Source organism: Podarcis pityusensis (assembly GCF_964106645.2).
Source record: "Podarcis pityusensis genome assembly, chromosome: 11".
NCBI classification, from domain to species: Eukaryota; Metazoa; Chordata; class Lepidosauria; order Squamata; family Lacertidae; genus Podarcis; species Podarcis pityusensis.
The window spans coordinates 23,507,877-23,525,841 of NC_138036.1; the positions used below are offsets into that span (position 1 = coordinate 23,507,877).

A 17,965-nucleotide genomic window follows, 5' to 3' on the forward strand; every position below is an offset into this window, starting at 1 on the left:
GTCACAATGCTCCGCCTTCCGAAGCGCAGAGCGGCCTATGGCAGGCAGCGCGTTGTCCGGCTGGCCGCGTGGGAGACCCGATGGAACGCTGGCCGCGACGCGCGTTAAGCAGCACTTGGGAACGCGCGCCCGCCGGAGCCTTCAAAGCGACACGCCCCTGGGGGAAAGAGGCCTCCGCGTAATTGCAACCTCGAACGACGCCCCTTCCCAGTCAACGCGCGCTTCCTTAGGAGTAAGCCACGCCGCCGGACCTCTTTCAGAGGAAACACTCCAGGTTTTCACTGCGGTCGGTCAGCCACAGTACAACCCAGCCGCGCCAAGGCCGGCCAGCTCCTGTATAACCCTTTAATGTTGGCCCGGCAAATGACAACGCAGCCACCGGATAGAGAAATGGGGACCCCCAGCCACAACGGCCCCTGGTCCCTTTGTTCCTTTGAAAAGCTGCGTAGCAAAAGTCCAAGCCGGCACCTTGCCTGCCATGGCCCCTGCAAGCCGCCTCAAGGCCCGTGGGGAGAATTCATCAGCTCCCTATATGGAACAATGGCTTAGGTAGGTTTGAGTGACGTTTCAACAGGGGTAGGGGAGGGATTACCCTGAGCCCCGCCCCACAGCTACGCGCTCGCGCGCGCGCTCTCTCTCTCTCTCTGATTAGCTTTCCATGCAATTCCTCGCTTCACTTGTTTTAGAATACAACTCCCAAAGAAGGACAAGAATAGCCCTGGTAGCAGCTATATAAGCCAGCTACATGTCCTCACAGTGGCCAACCAGACACCTGTGGGAAACCAGCAAGCATAGCTGTCAACGTTTCCGTTTTTAAAGGGAAATTCCCTTATTCCGAATACGATTCCTCGCAAGAAAAGGTAAAAGTTGACAGCTATGCCAGCAAGTGGGACCTGGGTGCGACAGTGGCTGGGGCTTATGGGAATTGTAGTCCAAATCAAGAGGTAGGTACCAGGTTGCTGAATGTGTTAAGCCAATCCTGCTCTCCCCTTCTTCCTTGTGTCTACTGAATGGGAGACCCTGGACTTCTGGCCCTGATTGCGCCATTGACCTTACGTATATATGTCATTCCTTCCTTCGAACGATACCTGTCCATGAGACAACCCATTAAAATGGGCCTCCTTGCATACACGTTTAATGGGGCACACATGGTGTCCCAAGGCTTCAATGGACAGTGCGGATGTTAAGCCAAGATACACTCTGTGCAGGCCAGGAGCTTGTTTGTGTACTGAAGGTGCCCTTCACCACCCCAAGGAAGGGCAACAGCTGCAACACCAAGGGATAAACTCCAGGATTAACATCCCAGGTGCCGAGAGAGAGATAGACGAGATGCCTTCATTCGCTTCCCTCATTTTCTCTCCATCTGGCTTTCTGATGAACAGCCCATGTGGTGAACACATGCCAGGCTTATGAGGCCCAAATTAACGTCCCTGAGCCTTGCAGCACTGATTGCGATTTGGGATACGGAGAAGAGCAGCGTGGTATCCATGTCCTCCGCTAATCAAGCCAAGGTCATTCAAGGACAAACCCAGCCTGGTGGTCCTTCCTCTTGGACCAGGCACTGCCTCCCTCTTCTATGAAGACAAGGAAGGCAGTGACAAGACATTGGCAGTGGCACTCAAAAGGCAGTTTAAAAAAAAATGAAAAGTGGAATATTCACATTTCCCTTCAAGCATGAAAATGGAGGTGACGGGTTGAAATGCCACATGCTAAGAGAGATGTAACCCGCCCCCCGCACACCCAGCAAATTCAGCCCTTTCCTTTAAAAAGAGCATCCCTTTTCTCATTGGAATCAGACAGCTCACAGCCATCTCCTCGGGACTCTTGGTAATAAAACTGGATGGCACTTGGTTGGTGGGTGTGTGCTAAAACTGCAGAGAGGTGGAACAATAGCAGGGGTTCAGCCTGACAAAGCAGCGGCTTAATAGAGACCAAGTGCAGCAGAATCACCTTCTGCGCTCTGTCTCTGTCTTGTGTCTTACTGACAGATCTCCTGGACTCAGTCTCTTGGCTGCAGAAGCTCTGCCAATCAGCAGTCCCCGAGCTTAAAGATCTAGCTGTTGCTAAGTGGGTTACCTGCTGCAAATCTGGGATGAAGCCAGCGCTTCTTTCAGGTTTGGAAGAAACCGGCAGTGACCTCTAGCGGCATATGCTGTTTAGTACACATGCTAGTCAGGGCAGCATCGTCCTGGGAAACTGGATGATATGATCTAATGGCCTGGCAAAGCCAAGAGGCCAAATTACCAACTGTGGCATGATAATTGCTACTTATTTGCCCTCGATCTTGCAAGGATCTACATGTGGAAAAAAAATAAAACCCAACCCTTGCCCTTGCTTCCCAGCCACCGACACTGTAGGTTGGATGACTAGGCAACATGGAAGTTTATTTTTAATCTTTTGTCCAAGCAGGTGGAAACCCAGCTTGCACACCTGAATTATGTAAATCGGCATTGCTCAATTAACGAAGTACTCAAATTGGGAGTTCTCACTTCTCATGGGAACTTGGCAACCCAACTCATGTGGCATGCAGAATGTGGCCGCCAGATGCACCAGGGTATCTGTTGCGAGTATACATATGCGCTGAGATAAGGAGCGAGAGCTGCCGGACTCTTGGACAAAGAGACAGTGGTTATGGGAGGAGGAAGGAAGAGGCAGAAGTTCGGCTAGGACTGGAGAGGGTTGTGCCCTTGTGGTCCCTTCCAAATTCTACACTTCTATGATTCTGTGACTTGATCAAGTTCCAATTCTGACTTAGACATGAATTTCTGTGGCTGATCTTGGCCCCTTCATGTGTTGTGGCAGGAACTGCTGGCCCTGATGTTGCATCCTTAGGCTAGCCCTGCTCATGTGCATAGAGTTTCCATCGCAGACACACCTCCATGCTTAACATGTGAAAGGGCTAGTCCAGGGACACAACATTGGTTGGAGGCATGGCCAGTGGTGTGGATGCAATGCATGAGAGGGCCCTGCACACAAGTAACACATGTATGTGCCTGATCTCTTAGCTTAAACTACATCGATGGGAATCTGCCTGCATTAAAAATTTTAAGCAGTATCATGCTGCTTTATACAGGCATGACTTCCCTAAAAGAATCCTGGGTTCTGTGGTTGGTTGCTGAGAGTTTGTTTGGAAACCCCTGCTCCCCTTCCAGAGCTACAGTTCTCAGACTGGTTTAACAATCAATCCCTTTTCTTCTGGGAATTCTACACCCATGAGGGGAACCCTGGATTTTCAGGGTTAAAACATGAGAGTCATGTACTAGAGACGTGAACTCCATTCAGAATTCCAGAATTGGGCCATCACAAATGATGATGACATTACTAATACCTCTTTCTTTGTGATGTCAACAGAGATGTATGTGATCCTTCTTGCCAAATACACAGTGATCCCTGTAAGTTCCAGAGCTGAACTACCAGAATTGGCAGATCAAAAAGGTAAGTGCGGTTTGCTTAATCTTGGCCCCATGTCAAGTTCCCTACAAGCAGGACTGGGATGAAAGCAATGACGCTTATTCCTTCTGCATCATGCAAATTAGCTCCAAAACGCAGCAGGAAACTTTGTATGGCTGATATGGCCGTTCTTCTAAGATTTCCTTAGAAATATGTTCAGTGTGATCAGTTTGGCTTATCTTCACATGTGTGTTGAAGATTCAAGTGCTAGATAAAAGTTTGTTTAAATGAAGAGAGGTACAGTAACTCGCAACTTACACACATTTAATGTGTGTCTTCAGCTTTACATCAGCATCAAAAAATATTTTTTAAATTGTTTAAAGTGGGTGAGCGCCCAGGAAAAAATGACTTTGGCAATCCCACCCACCATTGAACCCAATTTGTTTTGGCTATGAATAATTTTGCCTGTATGTGCTACTCCTAGAACGTAACCACCATGTAAGGTGAGTTGCCTGTACATTTAAAACACAGAAAGTGTTAAATGTCTTTTCACTGATATCAGCCAAACATTGCATAGTATCTCCCTCTTATCAGAATATCCTCTAACAGTGCACTGAGCCAGTGAGTGCTGATGGCTAATTTGCTTGTTTGGGGAAACCCCTGGATTTTCAGAAGTACAAAAATCTTTTTTTTAAAAAAATAAAGCTTAAGGATGCAACCTCCTCCTTGCTTGCACAACTAAACAGCCAATGAGAACATGAGATGTTGAGTGACAATTGGTTAAAAGGGGCAGGGCAGAGAAAAGGAGGAAGTGTAATGGAGTGTTCCGGGAGAGGGCATGGCTGGCTGGAAGTTAGCAACCCTGAAAGGAAACATGTTAGCTAGGAGATACATATATGCTGTTGTGCCATGTATTTTTTAATCACACTGGAAGGCATTTTTGCATGTCCTTAGACTGATGTACTGGAGCATATATAAGGCATATGGGTGAATTTCCAGAATGTACAGTGGTGTATTGGAAGTGACATACCCATCCATTCCAATGGACCTATTCACCCACTGTGGCAGTTTACAAGAAGACGATCTCTATTTCTGGCTAATGCCACCATAGGGGGAAAATCATTAAGTGCAACAAGAAAAGAGAATGCTGAAGTTAAGAAAGCACAATCCTCATGCATCAAGTGTTTTAAGATTGCCAATGCTATGCAAATAAGTAACAAATCATATGTCCCACAATGTTCAAACTGGAATGAAAGAGAAAGGAAGGAAGGAAGGAAGGAAGGAAGGAAGGAAGGAAGGACTAAAATCACGGGGACATAAGAAGAGCCTTCTGGATCAAGCCAGTGGCCTATTTAGACAAGTACGCTGTTACCAAATTGGCCAAACAGATACCAATGGGCAGTCTCCTCTCCTGTGTTTTCTAGCAAGGGATATACAGTGGCATTTCTGCCTCTGACATGGAAGTAGAACACAACCTGCTGCCCAGCTTGGAGATGCAAGAAGGTGCTTAACACATATTAAGGAGTAACTAATCCATGGGTAGGCAAACTAAGGCCCACGGGCTGGATCAGACCCAATTGCCTTCTGGATCCAGCCTGCGGACGGTCCGGAAATCGCCATGGATCGCCAGAATGCACATTCTTTTCTCCCTCCCGCTCCCTCACACGGCGCCGCCATCGCCTCCTCCCTCCCTCCTCCTGGCTTCTCTCCGCCCTGCCTAGAGGAGGATGGGGGCTGGGCTTTGTTGGTGCCAGCAGCAGCAGCGCTCAAGCAGCCGCCATTTTAAGCAGCCCCTCTCCGAAGCCCTTTCGTGCGCCGCTCATCGTCCCGTCGCCAGCCCCTGCCGCTCACAAGACACAGGTAAGCAGCCACCGGGGCTCGTGGTGCTCTTGCATCATTTTTTTTTTTCCAAAATATAGTCCGGCCCCCAACAAGGTCTGTGGGACAGTGTACCGGCCCCCTGCTGAAAAAGTTTGCTGACCCCTGAACTAATCCATACTAAGTGATATTGAGCAAGTTCCTCAATGTTCTGTTCTCGGCTCTGGCACCAAAGCTTCTTACCACGTTTTCTGTGCCACCTGATCATGAGGCCTCTGTATTCAGCTCTTCCGCAGGTGGACACAACTTTGGCCAGTTCTACTATCTCTTGAGCACATCTTTCTGGAGCTCTCATACAGCTGGGAAGTTGCTCCTTGGGGAAAGAATTTTCCGACACTTTTTCTGAAAAGTTCCTTCCTTCCTTCCTTCCTTCCTTCCTTAAGCTCAGATAAGTGTTTTCCTAGCCTCCTGTGGTTCAGATATGTTAGCATTGCCCCTGTTATTTTGAGAAGAGGGTGCCTATACAGTGAAAAGTTGGAAATAAACGGAGAATGAAATTACACCTTTTATTAGACAAGGGGAAAATCGCTCAGACTGATGCCTAGAAAATGTGGGCCAAGCAGAAAACCACTCACACCCATGCTTTCTAGGCACGGGAGAAGAGAAGTGTGGAGGAGCCGTTATTCAAGGCAACCACCCTTGCTTTCCTTGTTCAGAACAGTTTCTTTCAGGTACATTTATCAATAAGCTGTCTTGTAGCTCCCCCTGGCGGCCGACTCACATAATGATATCTCTTCGGCCTGCTGTTCTATATTGTATTTAAATTGAACTGTTCCATCCATACCTCACTCCAAATATATTGCCATTTGATTTTTTAAAGGTTTACGTTGCCTGATATTTTCAATTTGTATTTATGCAGTTTTGTAATTATGTTTTAATACAAAACATTCCTGAGCGCGCTGCAACTTTCTTTCCCCCTCAAAAGAAGGCGTCAGAAGTTTAAAAGCTGTACACCTGGCCTGAGCCAAATCCTTGATCCTGAACCAAATGAGGTCAATTTGGAGTTTGTCCAGAGTGTGTCAGGGCAGCCCCAGATCACCTCGGGTTGGGTCCACCCTGTGCAATTCAGGGCTGTCAAAAGGAGGGGCAGTAAGGGAGAGGAGGAGGAGGAGACTAGGCAGGCAGAGATTCTCACCTGTACTTCTTTCCTGCCTCTCATCACCACTCTTGTAATGTTTAATTAGGCTTTAAATTCCTAATTAGGGCTGTGCAAGGTCCCTAATTTAGTTCAGGGGCCAGGTTCAGGGTACGTTGGTCTGGCCCAGATCAAAGCCCAGCCTGCATTGCCAAATTGAGAGTTGCTTGCACAGCTCTAGCATAAATAGCTACACTCAGTTACTTAATTTTATTTATTTTTATCGTGATTATATTCCATCTTCCTTTCCTCCAAGGAGCGCTATTCACTAGGCACTACATTTTACCACCTGCACATTAATCTACATTCCCAAGGATGCTGCAAAGTTCATCCATAATATTCCAATTTGTCAGATAGTGGTAATATTGTGTAATGACTTACCCAAGTCAGACCTCTTCCACACACTGCAGATATTTGGATGTGGGAGTTCAATGCTTAATTTCCCTGTTAATAATTGCTTGGGGGTGAATCAATCTGCAACCCTGTTAAACTAGAAAAGCATGCAACCAGGATACTGCCCCACATTTTGTTGCATGGGGGAACATTTAAGCTCTCCCCTTTTAGTTTTTGTTAGCATAATCCATGTTGTTCAGAACACTGCAGTGAGAATGAAAAACGCTAGAAGGGATAAGCCTCAGCGAATGAACTGCAAAGGCTTCAGGGAAGACACATGAGTGGCAGATGTCATAGCATGAGACCCAGCAAGGAGCTCAGGATCTTGCCTGAGTTCCAAAGCTGGGCCATTGTGTCTGCACATCATTACTGTCCTTTGAGAACATTCATAAAGAAGTCAAGTTCACAACAAGGAGATGGTGTCGGGGCACTTTGGAAAGATGCCTGAATAGCCAATTAAATGAAAAGAATTTATCTGCTGCAACAGATGCTCCGTCGCCTTGGCCTTGCTTGCAATTTGACTGGGCTGGGGAGGGTTAAAGAAACAGCCATCTGCTAGTTTGCCATGTCTGTGAAAAATGGGAGATAATTTCCTTATCGCATTGAACATTAAGAATAGAGGCAAGTGAAAATGAAGAGAATGGCAGAACCTGCATTGAAAGTATTTTCCCCCCTAGGACAAGGCCCATTAAAGTAGAATGGAGCCTATAAAGAAAGTAGAGGGGCTTATCAATGATTTCTTTACTTTTGAAAATAATCAGTAATGACTTCATTTTTTTTGCCATCCCAGGCAAATGCAGTGGACGTCAGAAGCAAAAGCTGGTTTCTTCCACAAGCCTCCTATTTTCATATCAGTTGAGTAAGCAGTGAAGATTTTACAACCATACACCTGCAGTCCACTCCTGTGTTTACTTAGAAACAACCTCAATTTAGATAAATATACTTTTACTCAGTGTGCTTAGAATTCCAGACTAAAGATGCTATTAATGGCAACTCCTACTGGATCAGAAAAGGTGGGGTCATTTTAGAGGTACAGATAAAAATCAGTATCTGGCTGAGTTAGGCAGAGTGCCATAGCTCAGTGGCCAAGCAGCTGGTTGGCTTGCAGAAGGTTCAATCCTTGGCAACTCCAGGTAGGGCTGGGAGAGATGTCCCTCTAAAATCCTGGAGAGCTGTTGCCAGTCAGTGTAAACAATATGGAGCTAGATGGACCAACAGTCTGACTCAAGTAAGACAGCTTCCTGGGTTCCCAATCAGGCAAAAAGCAGCTTAATATGTGCCCTCTTTCAACTATTGTTGTGTGGCATCACAGCCTTCAGGGCTGGGCATTTGTCACCTGCGGTGGTGCCTCCTTCCATTCCAGCTGTTGGCTGTTTTCCTGAGTCATGCAGCGCTTTCACCCTCGAAATCCTAGGGAAGAAGTAGACTCCACACACAAGACTTTGAAGATGACTCTTTGCTTGCAGAATGCCAACTATTACAAGGCAGTATCATACATATATACCGAGTCCAATGCAGTGCTTTTCATTCTCTTGAGCCCAAGAGAGGGTCTTCTTGGTTCTTGCTGCTAAAACCCATTTGAAGCAGTCCCTAAATTATAGCTTGTCTGTCCTCACCAACTCCTCCAGACACAGCGTCTTCACACTCAGCAAAACATCAGTGAAACTGCCAACCCCCAGCTCCCACCCCCTGCTATCTCTACCTAAGACACACACATGCTCACTTTAAAGGGGAGTTAACAAACTGACAAGACAATGATTCGGCATTTCTGTGACCTTAATTGGAGTCACAAGATTTTGCAGATGTTACATTCCATTACATAGGTTTTCAGGGTGGACGGGACCAATACAATTTATTTTTTGTAAAATACATGCTCTAACAAATACAGTACAAATCCCAACATCAGCTCCTTGTTGGGACATCTTGATTGCTTCTATCCAGTTCTGAAAGTCTTGTTTCGCTCTTGAACTCCTGAATGGCGACTCGTGAGCACTGAGTCTGCTGCTAAATCTGTACCTCTTTGTTACTTACAAGTAAGAGCCTCTGTCTGCATCTGTTGGGAAGAAGCCAGGTGAACCAATTTTTTAAAGCGTGAACAATTTAAGTGCTAAAGTATATACACGCTAAGCACTATTATCGCACTGGTTATGTCTTGTTAAAATTAGACCATTTAAAAAGACATCCAAGAAACCTTCTGATATATTCTCAGCTGAAATAATAATTCTCATCCTGGCTTGTAAACGGCAGGGCTCTCCAAAGTTCAGACGGTTGGATTTTTACACAACAGCTGTGCAGCTGTTAATCATTTGTTTCTGCAGAGTCTAGGTGTCCTCCCAAAGTGAAGGAGTCTATCTATCCCAGGGCTATCACATTCTCTCAAACACTTGGATTGCAATATTTCACCCTTGGGAAAATGTGGGATCCATTATCTAACCTTTTAATAATAATAAAAAAGCAACAAAACAGCAACAAGACCTCCAGCTATGCCAGTTTATTAACCTTTTGATATATATATATATATATATCTTCATTGAAGTCTGTCCAACCAACCGAAGAATGCACATTTGTTGTGCTTTGTTTTAAAGCAGTGAAGGCAGACTTCTGCACTCCCTGCAACAATGCAACTCCCCGTGCATTATATTGCTGTGAATTTGGGTGGGGGGATAGGCTATATGCCTGAGCCCCCTTCTAATTCCTGGATCCAGCACATTCAGTTCCTGGAATAGCCAGGCTAGCTTCCTGGTGAGTTAATGGCCCTCTAAGCACGGGCCATTAAGGTAACAAAGGAAGTGGCTCTGAGACAGATTTCATTTTTTATTTTTAAATGATATTTATTGGGAAAAAAAAAATTTAAATTACACAAAAAAAAGACAAGACAGAAAAATAAAAATAAAAAATAAAACCATCATTCTCAAATTCTCCCCTTTCAATACCTTCTTTCTTTGACCTCCTCCTCCTCCCTTTTCTTGTATCCTGATTAATAATAATCGCAGCAAATCCTTTCCATAATTCATAGTATTCTGCCATTACATTACCTTAATCTATTTACATCTTATCTTATAGAAAACCTTAAAGTTTAAAACTTAAATCTTATTTTTACCAACTTCTCCTAACCATAACATTCTTACCAAATTCTTTAGACATTTTTACAAGAGCCAAGTAATTTCATTTCAACATTTTTCTAGCATTCATCAATTTTATAGAACAATCCTAATGATAATAATAAAAAAAAGAAATAAACAATCCAATCTTCATCCAGCGTCCCTTCCTCCTGGTCCCGGGTTTTGTCAGTCCTGTTTATCCTATTAATCTAGCACATTAACCTGGTAATCTTATATCCGAGGCCCTCAAGTCTCTTCCATATCCCTTCCGCAGCTCTTCTTCATATTTTCCTTTCATTCGTGGGAACTCCAGCTTGGTAATATTTTTGACCCTTTTCAACAAATCAGCCCCTTTTCCATAGTCCAGACTAGACTCCATGTGGTATTTAAAAACATGTTTCAGATTCCCTCCAAAATTGAGAGCCCCCACAGCTCCAAACATCTGACGGCCCATTGCCAGACTCGAAAAGTCCAAATCTCCCTGTATAGGGGGGTCTGGCCAACCCCCCATTTCCAAACCAAACCAAACTTTATCTTTCCAAGTCTGGTTTTTTCCAAGTTCATTTGTCAAATCCAAAAATTTATGTTCCTGCTGGGCTGCAGCTCCCTCCGTCTCTGGCGCCCAAGATTCAGTAGCATCCTCTTCTCTCAGCTGTTCTGTCATGGCACACTCCTGTTTTAGCTCCTGGGTGGGCTCCATATAATTTCCCACTACCTGTTCAAAGGTTCTGGCCGCATTAGTCATCACATCCGTCTTCTGGCTTAACTGATCCAATAGGGCATTTATTTTGCAGAGAGCATCCAACAGTGCTTCTGAAGACATTGTCCTGCAAGGTCACAAATCCTTTCCCACGGTTGTAATCTGTGGCAGCTGCAAGCTCCCAGGAATTAGTTACAATTTCACAGTCCCCCTCTAGGGGGAAATCTTCTGATTGTTCTTTCTTTTAAAAACAATAGCAACAAAGTTTCTTTTTTAAGATATTTTGTCCATATTGGTTCTTTTTAAAATGCGAAAGGAAACAATGGAATCACTATGTTTCTCTTCTATCAGTCAAAGACATTTGTTTCTGGTCAATGAGCTTCAAACGTCAATTCTGACACCCCGCTCCAGGATCAGGATGGTGGAAAATTACTTTGCTTTAAACTCACTTCTGCAGGTTTAAACAGCCCAAAAAAGACTCCCCTTCTTCTCCTGCTGCCGAAGGGGGGTTCAGCGATTTTAAATGATGAAAACCAATCCTTTGAAAGTGATTTTTAAAGCTCTAGTTTATGTTGTCTTTGCTTTATTCTGGCTACAAGGAAACGGAAGGCTGACTTCCTGTTTAGACCTTACCGTTTCAGTACCAAATTAAGGTAAATTTTTAAGTCCAAATTCCTTTCTATTTCGCCAGTTCTTATTTAAAGTCCAAATGTTCAATGTTCCAGTACTCACGGGTGGTTATTTTAGATGCCAAATTGTCCCAGGAAAAAGGCAGCGCTCTCCAGCAATGGCTATGCGGCTTCGCTCCGCAGAAAAAGCAATTGACTCACAGCACCGCGCCACTTCCCCCTCTTCGCTTCGGAGCCCGTTAGTGGGTTCCTTTGCGGGTTGGGGGGGTGCTAAGGGTGCCCGCTGAGTCCCACGGTCACAGGCTTCATCCGCCTGTGATTTCCAGAAGGGTCCCCGCTTCGCCGTAGCGGAAAAGACCCGTTTCATGCGGAGCTGGTCCCTCCAGTTCAGAGGGAGTCCGCCATTACCGATGGCGCCACCCCGGAAGTCTTTCGGCTCTGAGACAGATTTCAAATGGGTAGGGGCTCCTCCCTCAACTCACTGGTAGTTAGAAAGACAAAAGGCCGGAGTAGAGATATGTGAGAGCTAGGAGACAGAGGCTGCAGGCTGGGCAGCTGAGAGACAGAGCCATGCCTGACTTCTGCTGGAATCCAAGTCTATGGCTATGGGACAAGCAAGACCCTCCTGGGGTGTTAATGCTGTGAGCCCCTCCATCGTATTTCCTAGTAATGCAGGACCAGAGCACCTATGAAGATATAGTGCTAGACAAACCACCTATTGATCTCTTTTAAGCCAAGCAGGGTTAATCACTTTTAAGTCCCTTTTGTATCGATGTGAGTAAATTAAGCACATGCTTAATGCTCCCATTGAAATCATTCAGGCAGCACTTAACTTTGGCCCTTATTTTCACTTGGAGATTTCCCATGAGTCAGGGACAGGCAGTGATATATTTGCACTCCCCCCCCCCCCAACCTTCTGTTTAATGCCCCTAGTTGAAATCCTGGGACTTTTTTTTCTTCCCTCTTTGCTGCATTAGGCTCCAGTTTTATAATCACCCCCTGAAAAGGATGGGTTTCCCTTCATATCTTTCACTCTGGATTCTTCAGCAGTGCAGCTTGGGAGGTGCCTTTTATTAAAGTGAGTTTTTTAGGGCAGGGAAAAATCTCTGGAGCTTGAAGGAACTCAATTGATTTTTCCACTCCTCAAAAGAGTAATTGTCAAAGCCTTTAAAAGGGGGGGGGGGCTTGGAAGAGTAATGCAAACTGAAACACCAGCAAAATCATAAAACCAGGAGGCCTATACATCTTCCTGAGCCTATTTGAAAGACTGAGCAGCCCTTAATGAAAGATGCAGACTGACTATTACAGATCAGCCTTCCACCGCATTCTGAAATGCAGACAATGTTGTCCCCTAATTGTGTTTAATAGTTAAGACACAGGTGGAAACATGAGAAATAATGCGTAGAAATCTGCATTTGAATTGCTCAGAAGCAGAGAACAAAGAAGAGTGGAATATCTGATGAGAAAAGAGCTGTCATTATTTTGCAGCTTTATAAACCACAGCCGAAAGCTCCCAAAGTGGTATACAGTAATATTATTGTTATCATTATTTATTCAATTTATATACACCCTTTGTCCAAAGATCCCAGGGCGGTGTACAACATTAAGAACAAAAATGCAGCATCATAGTAAAAACATAACTCCCAGTTTACGCGGGGATTATGTTCCAAGACACCACGTGTTTAAGCGAAATTGCATATATTTGAAACACCAGTGAAAAGTCCTGCAAACACCCTGTTCCGCCCCTGTCCTGTTCCACCCCTTTTTGTGATGTTTTTGTCACATTTTCAGGTCACTTCCAGGTTCGGCACGATCACACATATTTTGAATGCACATTATCAGGGTGGGGGGTTTGCCTGTACGCAGCGTAATAATAAAATAATCATAATAACAGTCCGTCCCTGCCCCTCACACATTTAACAGGCCATAGTTTACTTAGTGGCCAAAGACCTGGGTAAAAAGGAATGTTTTCACCTGGGGCCTAAAGACATGTAATGATGGTGCTGGGCGGGGGGCTCTCTGGGGAGAGCATTCTGTTAAGTTGTGGGTGAACATATCAGACGACACAGCGGTTCTTCAAACAGCTCTTGTTTATTCACAGGCCAAAATAGAACCTACTTATATAGAGCTCAACTACAAGGCAACAGTAACAATTTTCTGTAACTATCCAATCACTGAACGTCACTTTCAATTCCTTATTTGCATATGTGGACCTGAGTGAAAACTATCTACAGTATCCCCCTACTGGCCCAGGGTGAGAACTTCAGTACATAACACATTCGACACAGAATCGCAGAAAATACAACAGGTAACAGACTCATAAGACTTTTAGAATGTTGTGAGCTTCAAGGAGTTAACACTCTGTGCTAAGTGGAAATGGACCTTGGCTAAAGGTCACAGAAGCTTCCCACCATGCCTGAAACGGCTCAGGACCACAGAGCCTCAAGCATTCTCTCCCCTGTGCTCATCAACTGCTGCCTTTCTTCATGTGCTTCCTGCACTTAAGGTCTGGAGGGTGGCAACATGATAACGGGCCTTTTCTGCGGTGGCTCCCTGCCTATTGAATGCTCTCCGCAGGGAATCTCACCAGGCACCTTCCTTGCATATCTTTAGGTGCCAAACAAAGACATTTCTCTTTACCCAGGCCTTTGGCTGATTAACGTTCTATGGCTTTTTAAAATGTGTGTATGGAGGGGGGCGGTTATTGGTTTGTTTTTGTTTTATTATGTATTTTATATTCTTATTTTGTATTTAATATCAAAAATAATAATGTGGCATGGTGAAAGGAGCCTCTCTTTCTCATTTTGTAGCCTGGAAACACAGCGAGCCCTTTGCTGAGCTATAATCTGTCCTTCCTGTGATGCCTCGTTCTCTATACTGCTGAGCTGATCAGAGAGTACATCTCAGCAGTGGGCAAACTGTTACCTCTGATCAGCCGGGTAGCATAGAGAATAGAGTTTGCTCCCCATGCTGAAGGGAAGTTACAACTCAGCAGCTGGGAAAATAGGGTAGGGGGCAGATTGGAAGGGGAGGTCCTGTAGGGTTCATCTGGTTCATGAGCCAGGGGTTCCCCATCCCTGGTTTGGAGAATATGCATAAATATAGGTGTAGATAAGCCCTCTTCTCCCCACGAGAAAAACACTCTTGTGATTGCATCGTCTCTTTCATCACATCTCACATTTATAGAGCAATAATATTGCCTCTCCAAGAAAATACCATTCAAAGCTATGGCTACCTTGGTTTTAAAAGATAGAAAGCTCTGTGCTGTCTGGAAAGACAGAAACAGAACTTCGGGGAAGCTGGTGAAATTGGGTGATAGATCATTATATTCTGTCACCCTAAAACACCCTCTCCTCATTTCATTTGACTGAGCTTTGGCAGCAGTAATTGGACATATAAAGCTTTCTACCTGGGAGGCGTCAGATCAAATCCAAGCCAAGTTGTTTAATGTCCAGAAGTTGTCATCTCACAGCTGCTTGCTGACCTGTGAGAAATGGATGTGCGGCCTCAGACTAGCGCTTAATTGGACACCAGGAGTGCTGATGCAAAAACTGGGGAAAGCAGCAACAATTCTTACTTGGTAATTAATTTGGGATGGCCATTGAGCCTTTGATCTATTTTTTTGGGTGGAAGGAAGACAGATGAAGTGCTTAAGGAGAAAGTGCAGCACGCTCTTCACCTCTGGTATAAACCCAGCTCTGCCATTTGTAATCTCTGAAAACCCATCTTTGCAAGTTTGCAATACGGTTCAGCAGAACTGGGCCCGTTGGATGTGGAAGGCCTCAACTGACCATTGCCAATAGTGACATTATTAACACCTCTCCTTCAATCCCCTCAAATGTTTTGTGGCCATTTTAATTTACGTATTTTTCAATATTTTCAGTGTTTTAAAAAAGAGACCCTGGAGGATGAATGTTTAAATGATCAATAAGTGCACATATGCCACTTTTAAAGCAAAATGGTGCATGGTCCATCAATTGTGTGGCCAGACTCAACCGATGTTCAGCTTGCTAGCAGAGGTGGCTGGCGTCTATTGAGACTGATGGTCAGACCACACCTAGAATAAGGTGCCCATTTCTGGGCACCACAATTTAAGAAGGATATTGACAAGCTGGAACGTGTGCAGAGGAGAGTGACCAAGATGATTAAGGGTCTGGAAACCAAGCCTTATGAGGAATGGTTGAGGGAGCTGGGTATGTTAAAAAGGTAAAGGGATCCCTGACCATTAGGTCCAGTCGTGGCCGACTCTGGGGTTGCGGCGCTCATCTTGCTTTATTGGCCGAGGGAGCCGGCCTACAGCTTCTGGGTCATGTGGCCAGCATGACTAAGCCGCTTCTGGCGAACCAGAGCAGCGCACGGAAACACCGTTTACCTTCCCGCCGGAGCGGTACCTATTTATCTACTTGCACTTTGATGTGCTTTCGAACTGCTAGGTTGGCAGGAGCTGGGACCGGGCAATGGGAGCTCACCCCGTCACGGAGATTCGAACCGCCGACCTTCTGATCAGCAAGTCCTAGGCTCTGTGGTTTAACCCACAGTGCCACCCGCGTCCCACCAGAGATATGATAGCCATCTTCAAATATTTGAAGGGCTGTCACATGGAAGATGGAGGAAGCTTGTTTTCTTCTTCTCTGGAGGGTAGGACTCGAACCAATGGCTTCAAGTTACAAGAAAGGAGATTCCATCTAAACATCAGGAAGAACTTTCTGACAGGAAGAGCTGTTTGACAGTGGGACAGTCTCCCTCAGGAGGTTGTGAACTCTTCTTCCATGGAGGGTGTAAAGCAGAGGTTGCGTGCTTTAGTTGAGATTCCAACTCTTATAATTCTGTGATTCTGTGATTCTATGAAGGGGTGGAAGGCAAGGAGCTCGACACCAGGTGGAGCCAGAAGCAGGCACAGCCAACTAATTCTAGTTTTGCTCTCATCCTCAGCCCTGCTGTGTTTTATGACAACACAAAGATTAAGGAGCAGGAAGCTGTCAGGCAGTGCCAATCCCTGGTTTTAAGTAAGAAAGAAAGCAAGTTGTAGCTTGCTGAGGTTGGTGGGGCAGTGCCTCCTTCACCCTAATGGCCCAGTCCCCACCACTTGCTGGTATGCATGTCTCCTTGCTCTTGTGGTTAAACCACCCACCACATGAACACTAGAGTTCAACACAGGGAACACAATTGCCTAGCAAATAGATTCTAAAGGTTGCCATTAGGTATAGCTTTATTGATTATACAAATGATGCAACACATGGAAGAGTGGTTTATGATGCAGCTTGGCATTTGTCAGCAAGTAACCCCTCTTTTCCATCCCCTTTCTCTTTTTCTCTATTTTTGCTTTGTTGTACAAAATATAAGTGGCTTGTGTTGTAAATAAAAATATGCCCTTTTCCCTTATGGGGTATCCAAGAGCCCATATAGAGTCCTTACATAGGTTCCCTATTGGTAGGAGAAAATAACAGAGGCCAACCAGAGAATATTGAGAAGCAAAGCAGCTAGTAAGCTTGATCTTTATTAATCTGTTGCAACAGGGTGCTCCCCTCACACGCAGGAGAGGAAGAGGACCCCAAAAAATGCTGTGCAAGGGCTTATAAAGACTTTTAAAATTCCCATCCTCTAGATCAAGACCACCCCCAGAAACATTATGCATTCATCACAGAAGGGGTGTAACCTAAGACCACCCCTCAGATAAGGTGGTCTAAAACAGAACATTTGCATGTTGTTTTCTCCTGTCGCTTTGTTTATTTCCTGTCTGGCAGGTTACTTGATTGGATTTCTTGGGGAGCCTTGGCAGTCTTTTGTAATGATAAGGCTCACACCCTTATTCAAACACAGATTAAGACAGGATTTGTGAAGGAAGAGACAATGGGGAGGCTTTTCCATTTTTACCATGCAGAGAAACATTTGCTCAGTTTAGGAATCAAAATGGTTCCAGGTTGGCTTTCCTGTGCTGATCTATGTATGTGTGGTTATGAACGTTGCCATATATCTAAAACCATAAAATTCCTATCACACTTGCAACTAATGGGCATGACTCAAGAGTGCACAGACGCAACTAAGTTATTGGTGAAAATCTAAATCAGAACCATTTACCTGGTCCAGCTTGTCTGTCATATTATTCTGTACTGGTGAACAGGTCATTTGTGTTATAGTCTCCCAAGAATCAGTTTTTCTTTTAAAACTTTGTATTGTGTTTAAAGTCAAGAAAATATTTTGCAATTGGTTCTGCAATAGAAATACAATAAAATTGTATCAGAATACACACAAAAAAGGGGGAAGTTGTTTACCTCAAAACAAACTTCCCCATAAATTGTGTTTTTTTTAAAAAAATCTGCTTTACAGATTTCCTTTTTCTCAAAACCTTAAAATGTAAGGGACCGATTTTTATTTTTATTTAGTTTAATTCCAAACTCTTGAGACTATGCAAATGTGATTCTGTGTGGGAAAGGAAGACAGAGGCTTTATTTACACACTTCCGACCTGCATCTCCAGGGAAGTTGCTAAGCTAGATGAAAGCAACACAGATCATCACTCTTACCTGTCATTGCCTGATCTTCCAGATTGTTTAATGGTTTTTAAAATAAAAAATGAAAAATTGGGGTAATCAATCACTTTTATATACACTTTTCTTTGGTTGTTTTTACCTTCCTTCTCAAACGCATCGAAATCTAGAGTGAGTAAAAATAGTTTGCTGAACAACAAACATTTTGCATGTGAGAGTGTTTAATCTTCCTGGATAACGTAGGAGTGAAAC

General features: G+C 44.6%; 1 long non-coding RNA gene across 4 annotated transcripts; it reads left to right on the forward strand.

The window, feature by feature from the left end:
* The first annotated feature begins 153 nt into the window (after positions 1-153).
* LOC308458384 lies at positions 154-15,420 on the forward strand. Of its 4 annotated transcripts, XR_013977322.1 has the most exons (4): positions 154-549; positions 3,352-3,435; positions 3,774-3,893; positions 13,328-15,420. It is a non-coding gene; the product is annotated as an uncharacterized lncRNA (long non-coding RNA). The 4 variants fall into 4 exon arrangements; XR_013977323.1 differs by lacking the exon at positions 3,774-3,893; XR_013977324.1 differs by lacking the exons at positions 3,774-3,893; positions 13,328-15,420 and adding an exon at positions 7,587-7,760.
* The last annotated feature ends 2,545 nt before the right edge of the window (positions 15,421-17,965 follow it).